The sequence below is a fragment of the Mustela putorius genome, unplaced genomic scaffold (genome assembly GCF_011764305.1).
Source record: "Mustela putorius furo isolate JIRA1106 unplaced genomic scaffold, ASM1176430v1.1 tig00003845_pilon_pilon_pilon, whole genome shotgun sequence".
In the NCBI taxonomy this organism is placed as follows: domain Eukaryota; kingdom Metazoa; phylum Chordata; class Mammalia; order Carnivora; family Mustelidae; genus Mustela; species Mustela putorius.
The window spans coordinates 25,236,823-25,254,118 of record NW_025421998.1 but is presented as its reverse complement, the minus strand read 5'-3'; positions in this window follow the sequence as shown (position 1 = coordinate 25,254,118).

The following is a 17,296-nucleotide window of genomic DNA, read 5'->3' as shown; positions in this document are numbered from 1 at the left end:
TGAATTTCTGCCTGTGGCATTAGGAATTATCGCTGTTTGAGATATAGTTGTGAGTGTACAAGATACCACTACCAGTCTCTTACTTCTCCAAATTTAGAAGAGGACAGGACAGCCAGATAAGAAACACTAAATTAGGAGAAACTGACGACTAGATCAAGGTGCAAGTAGGGGGAGGCAGTACACCTGACTAGTCTTCTATGGACAACTCTCTGATGAATTTTGGTTTCTAATAAATGCTGTATTTTATGGTACCTCAAAAGACTACTGAACTTTATCACGTATACCAGGAAAACTTGTTGAACTACCAGTTGTTTTAACTGCTGGATAAAAGTATGCTAGAAAATGTTCCCTTGGAAAAGATGGTATATCAAACAGATCTGAATTTGTATTTATACCTCTTTTTTTTTTTAAGATTTTATTTATTTATCGGAGCGGGGGAGAGCGAGCACAGGCAGACAGAGTGGCAACAGAGGCAGAGGGAGAAGCAGGCTCCCTGCTGAGCAAGGAGCCCGATGTGGGGGGCTTCATCCAGGACCCTGAGATCATGACCCGAGACGAAGACAGCTGCCCAACCAACTAAGCCACCCAGGCGTCCCTGTATTTATACCTCTTATTTGTTATCTGAACCTTGGGCAAGTGGCTTAATATTGCTTAATCCGTTTTTTCCTTTATAAAAGAGAATTATATTAACTCACTTTTTGTGAAGATCTAAAGAACATATATATGCGTATGTATACACACATGTAAATGCATTAAACATGGGTTTATGTATTCAGAATATGTTAGTGATGATTATTTATGTATTAAATCTGCTAACTTTCTTATGCCAATTATATTTTCTCTGTTATAAAACGTGGTGGTAATTGAATTCTGTTAACATGAAAATTTATTCTGGATTTGGTATTCATATATGGTAAGAGAGAAACAAACTTAAGCCTTGAGGTCCAACATAATCCTAGGCTTGATTTTTCCTAGCCATTGCCTCAAAAAATTATTCACCTTTTTTGTCCCCTCAGTGTAAATCTGTGTGTGGTATATATTGTGAAACATCACCACAATAAGTGTAGTTAGTAACATTTGTCATGAAAGTTATATTATTTTTTGAATGCTTATTTAAATTCTAGTTAGGGGACACTTGGATGGCTCAGTCTGTTAAGCTGCTACCTTTGGCTCAGGTCACAATCCCAGGGTACTGGGATTGAGTCCCACATCAGGCTCCTTGTTCCGCAAGGAGCCTGCTTCTCTCTCCACCTCTGCCTGCCACTGTCCCTACTTGTGCACACACACTCTCTCTCTGACAAATAAATAAATAAGTAAAATCTTTTTAAAAAATAAATAAAATAAATTCTAGTTAGTTAACATCTGGTGTAATATTGGTTTCAGGAGTAGAACTTAGTGATTCATCACTTACACAAAACACCCTGTGCTCAACAGAAGTGTCTTCCTTAATACCTGTCATCCATTTAGCCCATCTTCCAACTACCCCCATCAACCCTCAGTTTGTTTTTGTAGTTAAGAGTGGTTTGCTTCTCTTCTTATTTTCTTCTTCCTCTATATTCATCTGGCTTGTTTCTTAAATTTCACATGAAAGTGAAATCATATGGCACATGTTTTTCTCTGACTGATTTGGTTTGCTTAGCATAATACCCTCTAGTTCCATACACATTGTTGTAAATGGCAAGATTTTATTCTTTTTTGATGGCTGAGTTATAGTGCAGTGTGTGTCTATGTGTGTGTGGGGGTGGGGGAGAGTTTGGACTACATTGTTTTTTCTTTAAGATTTTATTTATTTATTTGAGAGAAAGAGAGTGCGAGAGTATGAGCAGAAGGTGCAGAGGGAGAAGCAGACTCCCCACTGAGCAGGCAGCCAGATGCAGGGCTTGATCCTAGGACCCTGGGATCATGACCTGAGCCGAAGGCAGGTACTTCAGTGACTGAGCTGTCCAGGCCAGCCTGTAGACCACATCTTTATCTATTCATCAGTCATGGATAGTTGGGCTCTTTCCATAGTTTGGCTATTGTTGATAATGCTGCTACAGGAGCACTGGAGTGCATGTGCCCTTTTAAATCAGTATTTTTGTACCCTTTGGATCAATACCTAGCAGTGCAATTGCTGGATCATAGGGTAGTTCTATTTCTAACTTTTTCAGGAACCTCTTTACTGTTTCCCAGAGTGGCTGTATCAGTTTGCACCTCCACCAAAAGTTTAAGAGTGTTTCCCTTTCTCCACATGTCCCCTAACATTTATTGTTTCCTGTGTTGTTAATTTTAGCCACTCTGACAGGCATGAGATAGTATCTCATTGTGGTTTTGATTTGTATTTCCCTGATGATAAGTGATATTGAACAATTTTTCATGTGTCCTTTGGCCATCTGAACGTCTTTTTCAGGAAAAAAAAAGTCTGTTCGTATCTTCTGTCATTTCTTTTTTTTTTTTTTAGTATTTCATTTATTTATTTGCAGACAGAGATTACAAGTAGGCAGAGAGGCAGGCAGAGAGAGAGGAGGAAGCAGGCCCCTGCTGTGCAGAGCCAGATGTCTGGCTCAATACCAGGACCCTGGGATCATGACCTGAACCGAAGGCAGAGGCTTTAACTCACTGAGCCACCCAGGCGCCCATTTCTTAAATTCTTTACAGATTTTGGAATACTAATCCTTTATCAATAGGTCATTTGCAAATATATTCCCCCATTCTGTAAATTGCCTTTTAATTTTGTTAAAAATTGATTACTTATTTTCCGTACAGAAATTTTTATCTTGATGAAGTCTTAATAGTTCATTTTTGCTTTTCTCTCCCTTGCCTCCAGCCACAGGTCTACTAAGAAGTTGCTATGTCAAAGAGGCTAATGTCAAAGAGGTTGTTGCATGTGTTCTCCTCTAGGATTTTGGTGGTGTCCTGCTTCACATTTAGGTCTTTCATCCACTTTGTTTATTTTTGTCTTTGGTGTAAGAAAGTAGTCCAGTTTCATTCTTCTGCATATTGTTGTCCAGTTTTCCCAACATTTGTTGAAGAGACTATCTTTTTTCCATTGGATATTCTTTCCTGCTTTGTTGAAGATTAGTTGACCATATAATTGTGGGCCCATTTCTGGATTCTCTATTTCATTCCATTGATTTATGTGTCTGTTTTTGTTCCAATATCATAATTTCTTGATGACATTAGTTTTGTAATATAGCTTAATGTCCAGAATTGTGATGCCTCCACCCTTGTTTTTCTTTTTCTACATTACTTTGGCTATTTGGAGTCTTTTATGGTTCCATACAAACTTTGGGATTCTTTGTTCTAGTTATGTGAAAAATGGTGTTATTCTGACTGAAACTGCATCAAACGTGTAGATTGTTTTGGGTAGTCAGACATTTTAACAATATTTATTCTTTCAATCCATGAACATAGATTCTTTTTGCATTTCTTTGTGCCCTCTCCAATTTCTTTCAGAAGTGTTCTTTTTAAAATTTTATTGTGTTATGTTATTCATCATAAAATACATCATTAGTTTTTGATGCAGTGTTCCAAGATTTATTATGTACAACACCCAGTGCTCCATGCATTATGTGCCCTCCTTAATACCCACCACCAGGCTCACTCATCCCCCCACCCCACTTCTTTCTAAAAGCCTCAGTTTGTTTCTCGGAGTCCACAGTATCTCATGGTTCATCTTCCCCTCTGATTTCCCCCAATTCACTATAGTTTTCACAGAACAGATCTTTTATCCCTTTGATTAGGTTTATTCCAACAAATTGTACAATCTGGAAGAAATGGATAAACTAGAAACATAAAATTACCAAAACTGAAACAGAAAGAAAAAGAATATTTGAAAAAGCCCATAACCAACAAAGAAATTGAATCAGTAATCAAAAATCTCCCAATAAACACAAGCCCCAGGCCAGAAGGCTTTCCAGGGGAATTCTACCAGACATGTAAATAAGAGTTAATACTTACTCTTCTCAAATTGTTCCAAAAAAACAGAAATGGAAGGAAAACTTCCAAACCCACATAACAAGGCCAGATTTACCTTGATTCCAAAATCAGACAAAGACCCCACTAAAAAGGAGAATTATAAGCCAATATCCCTATTGAACATGGATGAAAAATTTCTCAACAAGATACTAGCAACAATCCAACAGTATATTAAAAAAAAAATTATTCACCATGATCAAGTGGGATTTATTCCTGGGCTACAGGAGTGGGTCCATATTCACAAATCAACCAATTAATAATTGGCAAGGATAAGAACCATATGATCCTCTCAATAAATGTAGAAAAAGCAGTTGAAAAATACAGATCCTTTCTTAATCAAAACCCTCCAAAAATTAGGGATAGAGGGAACATAATTCAACATCATAAAGGCCATATACAAAGACCCACAGCTAATATCCTCAATGAGGAAAAACTGAGACTCTTTCTTCTACAGTCAGGAACAAGGCAGGAATGCCCATTCTCATCACTGCTGTTTAACATAGTACTGGAATTCCTAGTCTCAGCAATCAGACAACAAAAAGAAACAAAAGCATCCAAACTGGAAGAACTCATCCAAAGGAAGAACTCAAATTTTACTCTTCACAGATGACATGATAGCTTATGTAGAAAACCCAAAAGACTCCACCAAAAAAATTGCTAGAACAGATACACAAATTCAGCATGAAATTCAGATATAAAATCACCATACAGATATCTGTTGCATTTCTAGAAACCAATAACGAAGCAATGTAAAGAGAAATCAAGGAATCAGTCCCATTTACAACTGCATCAATACCCATAAGATACCAGAGTTATATTCCTAAATATGAAGTATTAAATATTTGAGAATAGGAATCCATGTTCTCCAATATCTCATGTGCCCTGAATAGCAATATCTTTTAATCCCTGAAGGAATACAGATAACAGGTGATGGTAATCTGATAATGTTGATAACAATAGAAAAGTTGTGATGAGTGACTTTAGTTCATCAAGATTCATCTCTGATGAATTTATCTGTTTCTCTTTCTGCTCATTTACATTTACTTCTCTATTATTTGGATAGACAAATTTTCTCACTTTCCTTGGGTCTTACTCCCTCTTAGCTGACAATATGGAATTGGAATATATTTTTAAGATCCTTAACATGTGTTTTAATAATTGTTTTATTACTTCAAACGTCAATCAAGTTTAATACATTTCAAGTAACTTATGTGAGAATGTTTTTCTTACTCTTTGGGCCAGACATTTGAGATAAACAAAGCCCTTCAATCTAGGACATGAATTTAAAGTAATTTTCCAGTGATAAACAACCAATATTTCTTTGTCCTTACTTTTAAGAAAAATTGTGTATTTAATAAGAGGCTTTACCAATTTCCATGTTATGATTCAGAAGGAAAACTGTGTACTATTTTATCATTTTGTACTACATCTTCATGTTTTAAGATAATTTAAAAAACAAAATAGTTAAGCCAAAATAAAGAACCAGAGGTATTTCAAGCAAAAGAAACCACAGAAGATCATTCGGGGGAACTCCTAGCCTTAAAGCAGGTAAATTTAGTATTTCTGTATTAAAAGTAAGGAGCCTAAAAAGTAAAGTGTTCAGTCTGTTGACTTTTGTGCAGTATTCAAAAATAATGGCACCATATTTTGATAGTCCATTATCTTATGATATCTTGATATGGAATTGATACTTGAGCATTCAATCTGGAGCATTCACAATATATCAAATGGTTTGGTAAATAAAATATCAGCTCTTTGGTGAACCCTATTAGAGCTGGTTGAATAATATGTCCCAAAAGATATTTCTACCAGAACATGTGAATGTGATGTTAGATCTCACGATGAGATCATCTAGGTTTATCCAGGTGGGCCTTAAATCCAATGTCAAGTATCCCTATAAGACAGAAAAAGAGAAGACACAGATACAGAAGTCTAAGTCAAAGATGCACAGAAGATAAAGTCACATGAAGACAGAGGCAGAGATTGAACCTGTGCATTGGGAAACCAAAGAAGCCCCCCGATGCTGGAAGAGGCAAGGAAGGATTCTTTCCTAGACCTTATGGAGGAAATGTGGCCCTGCAAACACCTTTGTTTTTTACTTTTAGCTTTCAGAACGATGAGAGAATAAATTTCTGTTGTTTGAAACCATCAAGTTTATGGTAATATGTCTTGGCAGCTCTAGAAATCTACTATACCCACCTTTGGCCTCTTCAAGTATAAGCCTGAAGAGCTAGATGAACATTGTTAAAGAAAATTATATAATGGAACTACTTCTACTTCAAATTCATAGGTATTAATAGTAACAAACTTCAAATAAATACTCAATTCTATTCAGAAAATCTAAAATGTTTCTCACTATTCCATACACCATAAAGAAAATTTGCAACTCCTCTTCAATTATTAAACTTTATCTTCTCTATATTATTATCTATACCCATCTTTCTTTGAAAAATGGAACTCAAATCCCATCACCTTATATTGGTAAGCTTGTAGACCTACTTGCATTAACAGACATTTCATCTTCTTCCCAGATGTGACAATGGAGAATGCCACACCCACCATCTTTTATCAAAGAACATCTATCCACATGCTCTCTGGACCCACTATATTCTTGCCTTCCCAATGAATGAACTTCAGTTTGTATCCTCTCTTTTCAGCAATACCTAACTTTTTATCTCTACTACAGCATTCCAATAAACACATAAATACGTTCTAATATAGACTATCTTAGAAAAACCCTCCATGGACCTCATAACTGCTTTCAACTCAAATTCTCTAATAGTTTACATACAAAAGATGTTCACTCTTGTTCATTTCCCAATAACCTTTAATGTACTTCAATCTGCCTTCTATTTCCACATTTTTTAAAATAGTTTATTTATTTACTTAACAGGTCACAAGTAGGCAGAGAGAGAGAGAGAGGAGGAAGCAGGCTCCCTGCTGAGCAAAGAGCCCGATGTGGGGCTCGATTCTAGGACCCTGGGATCATGACCTGAGCCGAAGGCAGAGGCTTTAACCCACTAAGCTACTCAGGCGCCCCTATTTCCACATTTTTGAAAGTCACATCAAGATCATCAGTAACCTCTATGTTGCTAAATCCAAAGAATAATTCCCTATCCTCATGTATTAGATCTTTCAGTAACCATTAACATGGATGTCCACTTTCCTTCTTTCCTTCTTTCTTGAAACTCAATTTTCTCTTAATTTCCTTAACACTATACACTGTTGGTCTTCCTTCTTGCTTTGTGGTTCCTCTTTTTCTACTTGAGGTCTTAATTCTGATATTCTTCATGATCCAGTTACAGGTCATCTTCTCATTAAAAAAAAAAAAAAAGGCCTTTTTTAGGTGATACCATCCCTACTCATATCTTTAAATTATTGGAAATTTACCACATTTTTTTTTAATCTCAAGCTCAGACCTAGTGTGTGAGTTGCATTCTTTCTACCCACTTGCCTGCTAGACATCACTTACTTAGCTTACAAAACCCTCCCCTCTCCCTGACAGTTTTCACCCACCTCCAATTTTTTACACTTAAACAAATGGTATCACTATCCATCCAGCTTTTAAAACTAAACATTAAAAAGTCATCATATTCTATACGTCTCCACACCCTCCACATCCCAATCAGCACAGTCTTGTTTATGATACTTATCAAGTATATTTTTAAACACTGTTATCTCTTACTAGACCAAAGCCTTTGACTGGGCTACCTACTTCTACTCTTTCCCTCCTCCAATTCATTAAGTCTTGTCATTTCTCTGATAAAAACCCTTCAATTATTTCTTATACTTAGAACAATACTGAAATTCTTTCCCATGGTTATAGACCCTTTGCCATGTAGCAATTACCTCTCTCTTTAACTTTACTATATACACTTCTTTCTCTTCAGTCACTGTACTCTGGCATCATTGGTCTTTTTTTCAGGTTTTGAACACACCAAAATTTATTTTCTTCAGAGTCTTGCAATGTTCTTCTAATTGCTCTTTTTTTTCATTTTCCAGTTATCAGCTTAACTTATCTAATCAGAGATGCTTTACTTGACTACCCAATATAAATAACTCTCTATTGCATTATTTTCCATTCTGGTCTGTTATCTGTTTTCTTAGTGACATTAATAATCTGTAATTGTTTAATCTAATTCATTTACAGTTTTCTGCATTAGAATGAAAACTTTATGGTAGAAGGGGAACAATTTCCTCTGCTAATCATTGAATGTCTAAGCACAGTTTCTGATACAAAACAAGTCTGCTTGTAGAGTATCTACTTTAGTACCTTCAGGAAATTCAAATTGTACAGTCATTAACAAACAAAGCTCATGTGATAAGAGATAACTGAACTTCTAAATAATTCTCAAGGATTTTTTTATTAATGTATCTATTTTAAAATAATTATTGTCAACTAGGTACAAAATCATGAACTCTGGATGCGCTTACAGACTATGACTATTACTCTCAGTACAATATCTTTACACAATAACATAAGCCACTTAATTAAGGGAGGAAACTAGCACAAATGCTAGAGGGAAGCTCTGTTAAGTGTGGCAAGAAATCTACACTATGACTGACCAGTAAGGAATTGAAAGCGAGTCATGAGATGATTTCTTCAGGAGTATTTAAATGAAGAAGTTTATAATACAAGCCTCTAATATTAGAACCATACATTTTCCAAGTACAGTCTTCTGGGTTTGTTTTCATTATCACTATCAGAGATTCCTCATAGTAACATTTTGAATGACTAAAACAGATTAGAAAACAAAAATCAGAAGCCCTACATTAGACTCCTCAATGTTTATTATGCACATTACAGTTAATTTTTCTTTCTGAATTTTCTAGTTTGATATACTTTGATTTTGTTGCATATATGACTCTGAAGTAGACACAGAATATATGATTCTGTGAATTGAGACTTGGAATTTTCATTTTAGTGTTTTATTAGCATTCTCAGACATTTTGGATTATTATGTGACTTCAGAGTGGTGTAACATTAATAAAAAGTAATAAAGAATATAAACTGATTTAGGGTAAAACCAAAGGTGAGATTAATAATCTGAACATGAATACGCTACATGTAATTAATTCTCAATTCAAATTATGATAAAACAATAGCTTTAGAAGCAGACATATTTGAATTTGATAGATGCTTTGTCATATAATAATAGTGGTGTAAACTTTTTAATCTTCAAGTGCCTTTGATATCATCAAAAGATAAATATGTTGAAATTTTGAGCTAAAGTTGAAAATATTTCAAATTCATTGAAAAATCAATGATTCTGCACCATCTATAGCTACTCAATTGATCTAATTAGTAGAGAATTTACAAATCATTTTGAGAATAGGAAAAAAGGTAATTGATAGCAGATACACTGATAAAGGTTGCATAGGGAAAAATTCTGTCTGCATTAAATATGCCAGGGAAGTGGCATGGTGTCATTTCTGTACTAAAAGGTGAATGTAATTTGCACGTTGAGCCCTATAATAAGGAACAAATAACTGTTGGTCCTACAAATGAAACCATCCTGGTTTTTCAAAAAAAAGAAAAAGAAAAAGAAAAAGGAAAGGAAAGAAAAACAGCAACAACAAAAATGTGCCAAAACAGAAACAAATAATACAGATCAGATAAAGAAAGATCAATATGCTACAAACCGAGCTACCAGTTCATGGACAGAATCACAGATTATAGAAAAAGCACTGTTCACATTTTTCATATATTTCGTGAAAACACATTAAGCACTTAAAATCTTGTGTTCAGTCGATTTAATACAAATTTAAAAAACTATCAGTCTGGTTGACATGTTCTCATTTAGTTTCATGTGGTATTAATGGAAGAAATATGTAAATTTAATTAATTTGTGGACCTTGTAAGGTATTTATAATTAAATTCTAACTAATACTAGATTTTATTGTTGCTTCATATGACTATTACAGCTTTCCTAAATGATATTCTTAAATACCATTTCAAAATTGTTACTAATTTGGCAGGCTAGTTTCCTATTAGCTCACAGTTGTTTTTGTTTTATTGTTGTCTTTTTTTAAAATTTCAATCAAAAGACAGGAGATCTTTAACCATAAAATAAATATTTTACCACTCCCAAGTCTAATTTCCTATAGAAAGTGACAAGCTACTCATGGATGGTCTGATGGTTGCCTGTGTCAGCCCTTTTGTGGTCTTTTCTGTCTGGAAGGATACCATATTCAGAGACCAGAACAATAGATCATGTTGTTTCTGTGTTTTGTTCTTTCTTCTGCCCATTACAAGCACTCCAAATGGCTGAAATTCAGTGAAATTCAATGGTTGATATAAGAGACCAAGGCACTTGTTTACAGAGGCTATGTTATTATGGAACTAAGCACTTAGGACTTGATTATTGACTGAAAAAGTCTTCAGGGGAAAAGAAAGAGATCTAGCCAGATGGTGCTTAAGAAAAAAAAAAAAAGTCTGAATCTCTTTCACATAAATTAGCCAATTAATATGCAAAGTCACAAAAGGTAAATCTTGAAACTGTTCTTTTCCAATTACAAAACTGTCCTTTCCCGGTTTTCCTCAATTTTGAAGCTACTTTTAAGATTTTTCTCCCCTAATTCTAGTTTTTTAATATAGAACTAAAATTATTATTAAATATAAAAAGCAATGTAGAATTATTTATCACATATAAATGTTCTGGTGGCAAGAACACAAGATAAGAGCCTGGTTTTCACTGGGCTTATTATACTGCTTAACTATGAACAATTCTAATTATTAATTTTCTCATCCATATAGTAGGGTGGGCATTACAACTTCCTCCAGAGTTGTAAGGATTGAACGGGATAGTGGATTCATGGTTAAAGGACTCAAAGAGCATGGGTTATGCCCAGCTGAAATGCAGACATATCCAGACAAGTCTTTAGAGGATTGGTGAAAATGACCTGCCAGCAGTTCATTTACCTAAACACACAAGTGGCTTTCTAGGAAGAAACACATCTTTAAAAGGGAGATAGAGAAAGACACAAATGACAAATAAAAAGGCTCAGTTTCCTACAAGAAAGGTAATTTTGAGGCCAATATAGGGATGGTAACTCAAATCCATTTTCTTCCCTAACAAATGAACTCATGAACAATATCCTAAAAATATCCTAAAATGATATTGCACAAAAGATAATAAACAAAAAACCAAATCTGACAATAAACAGCTTCATTACAATTCTGTAGATACTAGACAACAAAACTAGTCATTTTAAAACTATAACACAAAAGTGAGAGATTTGAATATACATGGAACTCAGCATGGCTATGCACATTTAGGACATTTAAAGCATGTGAGTACCACTCAGCTCTGTCTTAACAAGGATTTCAGGGGACTACAGATATCCTTGCCAGACATCTGGCACCCTGACAGTAGTAGCTATAAATATAAAACTCCAAATGCCCCTATTTTAGTGGCTTTAGAGCTATAAGCAACATCAATACCTAATTGGGAGTTTAAATTGAGTACCAATCACAGATATCCATGCAGAGATATCACCTCACTAAATAAGTGTAAGGTAAGACTCAAGAAAACAGCTAATGGGTGCTCTAGGTCAGAGGTCAGCAAACTTTTTCTGTGAAGGGCCAAACAATAAATATTTTGGGTTTTGTGGGTCATATAGTCTCTATCACAACTACTCAAATTTATCACAACTACTCAACTACCGATGTAGTAACAAAGCATCCACAGGCGAATGAGACATGAATAGGTGGTGCTGTATTTAAATAGTATTTTATTAACAAAAAACAGGACAGGATTTGTTCTGCTGTTGAAACTTGTTTGTGAATATAATAGAAGATTTGTTTGTGAATATAATAGAATGATTCTTGAAAATTATTACAAATAAATAAGGACATACTTCAAAAAAAACTTTAGAAATTATGAATGCATTGGCAATGAATGTCAAATAATGTTTAATACATTGATGTGATGCCTTTTTTTTAAACTCCAAAGTAATTATAGTTACATATCCAAACTTCTTCAAATACAGAAGGCAAGCAAAAGTATGCTGTCCCTTTCTCTCTCTCTCCCCACTTTTCCTCTACCTCTATATATATCTTCCTGAAGAGAAGTCTCTGAACCCATACTTCCATTTCTTTTTTTTTAATTTATTTTTAATTTATTTTCAGCATAACAGTATTCATTATTTTTTCACCACACCCAGTGCTCCATGCAATCCGTGCCCTCTCTAATACCCACCACCTGGTACCCCAACCTCCCACCCCCCAGCCCCTTCAAACCCCTCAGATTGTTTTTCAGAGTTCATAGTCTCTCATGGTTCACCTCCCCTTCCAATTTCCCCCATACTTCCATTTCTAACAGTAGTTTCGCTGAACAAAATTCCACTTCTGATGATGTAAATAATTACATTAGTCAGTGCCAACCTAACAGTTTGCCTAATGAACGACAGCATCCTTAACTTTAGCTAAGTTCTGGGAATGTAGGATGTTGTAAGATTCAAGATAAGTCATGAGGATGGCTTAAACATTAAGATCACTAATAATTTTACTTTACAACAATATGGAACTGGAGAGTATGCAAGATGAGATAATTTACAAGAATGAGGTTCAGGTGATCAATCACTTTTGGAAGTAAATATGTCATAATTCTAGCTAATAAGTTATAAAAAAAAAAAACTTGCTGAGGACTACCTGGGAAGAATATCCTCATTCTTAAAATGACAGATTCCTTACTCTTACATCTTTCTCTTCTGCCATTGTCAGCATCTTAACTTGTCATTTTTAGGCTTTTTTTTTTTTTTTATAGTCTAAAAACATTTCTAGGCATCATTAAAGAAAGCAAAATTGAAAACATTTTTCGTACTTTTTAAGAGTGAGGAAAGCCTTCCCAGAGGATCTTCAGTAGTTTTATACCTAAAATATTATGTAGATGTAATGTATATCACAACTGCAGCATAAAGAAAGGTTGAAAGGCTATATTTTACTTAACATAAACAATTATCTCTAAGTAGAATGTAAAAGTTAGGTGAATTGCCACAGCAATACATAAATATCATAGAGGAAACATAGTGAAAAGCTCAATAGATAAATTAAATGAAATACTAAAATCATTTAAATAATCAAAAAAGACAGGGAGGATATTTTTTTTAAGAAAAAGATTGTACAGACAAAAATAATAATGAAATGGTGGACCTACATCCACATTAAATATAAGTAGTCTAATACAGTTTATTAAAAGAGATTCTGATACTGAATTATTTTAAGAGGCCAAAATATATAAGTACTTAATATAAGAACTTGAAAACCAATGACTAGAGTTGTTGAAAGGAAAAGAATGGAAAAAGATATATCAGGTGCCTGGATGGCTCAGTAGGCTAAGCATCTGCCTTCAGCTTAGGTCATGATCTTGGGTTCCTGGGACTGAGTCCCGCATCAGGGTCCTGGCTCAGCGGGGAAACTGCTTTTTTTTTTTTTTCCCACTCTCTTTGCTTGTGTTCTCTTTCTCTTTGTCAAATAAATAAAATCTTAAAAAAAAAAAAAGATATCACACAAACACTAATTAAAAAAATGTCTGGGGTTGCTATATAAATATCTGACAATGTGACTTCAGAAAAAAAGGAAAATTAGCAGAAAAAAGAATATTATGTAATGATAAAAGTATCAATACATCACAAAGATCTAACAATACTGTGTCTACATGTAACAACATGGCTTCAAAATACATGAAGCAATAATTGATTAATCTAAAAGGAGAAGTAGACAAATCTGTGATTTTAGTTGGACATTTCAACAGTCATTTCTCAGTAATTGATAAAATAGGTAGACAAAAAACCAAGTAAGAATTTAGATGACCTGCAGAACCTTATCCGCCAACCTGTTATTTATAGAACATTCTATCCAAATCAGTTAAAATACACTTCTTTGCAAGTAGACATGGAACATTCCCTAGGATAGACCATATTCTTTGTCAGAAATTAAATTTATTAAATTAGAAAAATAAAAAGTATATTCTTTGGCCATAATAAAAGCAAAAATATTTTTTAAAAAAGTATTTGCTAAAACTCAAATAATTTGATAATAAACAATGAATTTATAAATAATATGTAGATCAAAGAATTTCATAAGGAAATTTTAAATTTGATTTTAAACAATTTTAAATTGATTAAAAATTAAAATACAACATATCAAAAATTGAGAGATGCAGATAAAGCAGCATACAGAAATTTATACTATCAAAGTGTATGTTAGAAAGAAGAAAAAAATCAATAATCAAAGCTTCTAACTCAAGAAACTAGAAATTTAAAAAAAAACTAGAAATAAAGAGCAAACAAAATACAATTATTGCAGAAGGAAATAAAGAGCAGAAATTGATAAACTGAAAACAGAAAATCATAGAGAAAAATATATTAAACCAAAAGCTGCTTGACCAAAAAGATCTATAAAAGTGAGGGTTTGAAAAAAGTGAGGACTCAGTGAACACCACTGGAAACAAAAAGGGCAAATATCACAAGCATTAAGAAAATCCTAAGAAACTACTAATTCCTTAAAATATATGAATTACAAAAACAATTTCAAGAAAATGTAGAAAACTGGAATTATTTCCTATTAAAGAAATTGAATCCAGTTATAAAATCTTCTAAAAATGTAAAAATAAAAATAAAAATAAAATTTAAAATAATTTTTAAATCTCACCAAATCTATAAAATCTCTTCCAGAAAAGAGGGGGAAAAAATTTTATGAGGCAAACATTACTTTAATAGCAAAACTAGATAAAGACAATTAAAAAAAAAATAGGGCAGTCCAGTATCCTTCATGAACGCAAAAATCTTTGACAAAATATTAGCCAAATGAATATGTTAATATATAAAAATAATGAAACATCATTATCATGTAGGGTTTATCTCAAGAATGTAAGTTTGCTTCCAACATTCAAAAATAAATAGATATATTTAAATCACAGATTAACAGATTAGATGATAGGAACTGATAAAATTCAGTATCTATTTAGGATAAAAAACACTCTGGAAATTAGTTGTAAATTAAAACTTTCTGAACCTGATAAAGACTATCTACAAAAAACTTAAACCTATCACCATACTTAATGTGAAAAACTGAACGTTCCTTACCAAAAGTCAGGAATAAGGCAAGAATATCTGGTTATAATACCCCTACTCTATATTATATTGGTTGCTGTAGACACTGATAAGGTGAAGGAAAAAGAATGTGTCAATTCTCTCTAAACTGGTCATTAGATTTCATACCACCCAATTAAAATCTCAACAGATATTTTGTAGATATTATCAAGCTAGCTCTAAAATGTAAATGGAAAAAGAGATATACAAGAAATGCCATTTTCCAAAAAAAGAGCCAAATTGGAGGAATAACATTTCCTATTTTAAGACTGACTCCTGACCTACAGTTATTAAAGACTGTGTCACTAATAAAAAGAGAGACACCAGATGGAAGAGATGGAACAGATAATGCTGAACTAGACCTATGCAAATAGAATCAATTGATTTTTACCAAAATGCATAGATAATTCAATAAAGAAATGATTTTTTTCAATAAATTGCACTGGAACAATTAAACACTGAGTATAAATAATTCAAAACAAAAGAACCTCAACCTATATCTCATTCAGTACAAAAGCATTACTTTAAAATGGATCAAAACTATAAAATGCTTAGAAGAAAATAGAGAAAATCTTTAAAACCTTGAATTATTCAAAGAATTATTACATAAGACACCAAAAGCATGAATCTGTAAAAGAAATATTGGGTAAAGTGAAATTAATCAGTATTTAAAATATTTTCCCTCCAATACATTTAAAAACTAAACATATATTGAAACAAAAATTTCCAAATCAAATACCTGACAACAGACTTGTATCTAGAATATATAAACTCAATAATAAAAAGAAAAATTAAGGGCACCTGGGTGGCTCAGTGGGTTAAAGCCTCTGCCTTCGGCTCCGGTCATGGTCTCAGGGTCCTGGGATCCAGCGAGGCATCAGGCTCTCTGCTCAGCAGGGGGCCTGCTTCCCTTCCTCTCTCTCTGCCTGCCTCTCTGCCTACCTGTGATCTCTGTCAAATGAATAAATAAAATCTTAAAAAAAAAAAATTAAAAACAAATGGGTAAGAGACCTGAGAAGATTCTTTTCAAAGAAGATATGCAGATGCCAAGATATATACATGACAAAGATGTCCAATAAAGGTTAACAATAAGATGTGCTACTGAGGATGCATTTTGCTGATGGGAATGCAAATTATTACAACTACCCTATGATACAATTGTGCCATTTTTCATTAAGTTAAATATACATTCATATGATCCAGCAATTTACTTTTAGGGTTTAGAAAAAAGGCTGTCATTGGTGTGTGGTTTTTCACCCAGGGGATGTTAAAATCTTGAGATATTTTTGCTTGTTAAATCCATGGATATTACTGGCGTCTAGTTGCTAGAGGCCAGAGATGCTACAAAACATCCTATAATGCCCAGGACAGTCCCCTCTAATAAAAAATTACATAGTGTAAAGTATCAGTAGTGCTGAGGCTGACAAGTCTTGTCCTATAAAAAGGAAAAGGCTTGTTATGCAAAAACCTGAATACAAATAGCACTACTACTCATAATTGTCTCCAAACAGGAAAAAAAAAAATCTTATCATTGGTGAAGGGATAAACAAATTGTGGTACATCCATACAATAGAATAGTACTTGGCGATAAATAAGAATGAACTACTAATACATGAAACAACATGAATGAATCTCAAATGGACTATGCTAAGTGAAAAGATGTCAGTCTCAAAAGATTACACAATGTACAATCCCTTTATATGACATCCTCTTAAACTTTAAAACTATAGGAATAGAGAATAATCAGTGGTTGCCAGGAAATCAGGGAAGTGTCTAACTATGGAGGGCAGAAAGAGGTAATTCTGGGGGGTGACAGAATTGTTCTGTTTCCTGTCTTTGGTGATGGCTGCACCAAACTGTGAATATGTTAAAACTCACAGAACTGTATAATAAAAAAAGAGGAGGAAATTTATGGTATGTAAATTTTTCAAATGATTTAAAAAAATGCACGCAGAAATCCTTTAAAAAACTGATAGAAGTAAAAATTTTATATATTTGTTAAATGATTCCATTTCTTAATGGCACACTGAATTCACTGAATTAAGAGAAGAGACTCTGAAGCAACGATAACTGGGTTCAAATTCCACCTCTGCCAATTATTAGCTCTGAGATGGACACAGGGCAAACCTAATCTCTCTGAACATCAGTATCCTCATCTGTAGACTGGAAATAATAATAGTTTCTGCCTCATTGCTTTGTTGTGAGTTAATATACAATAACATACTCAGAGTATTGACTGATAGAT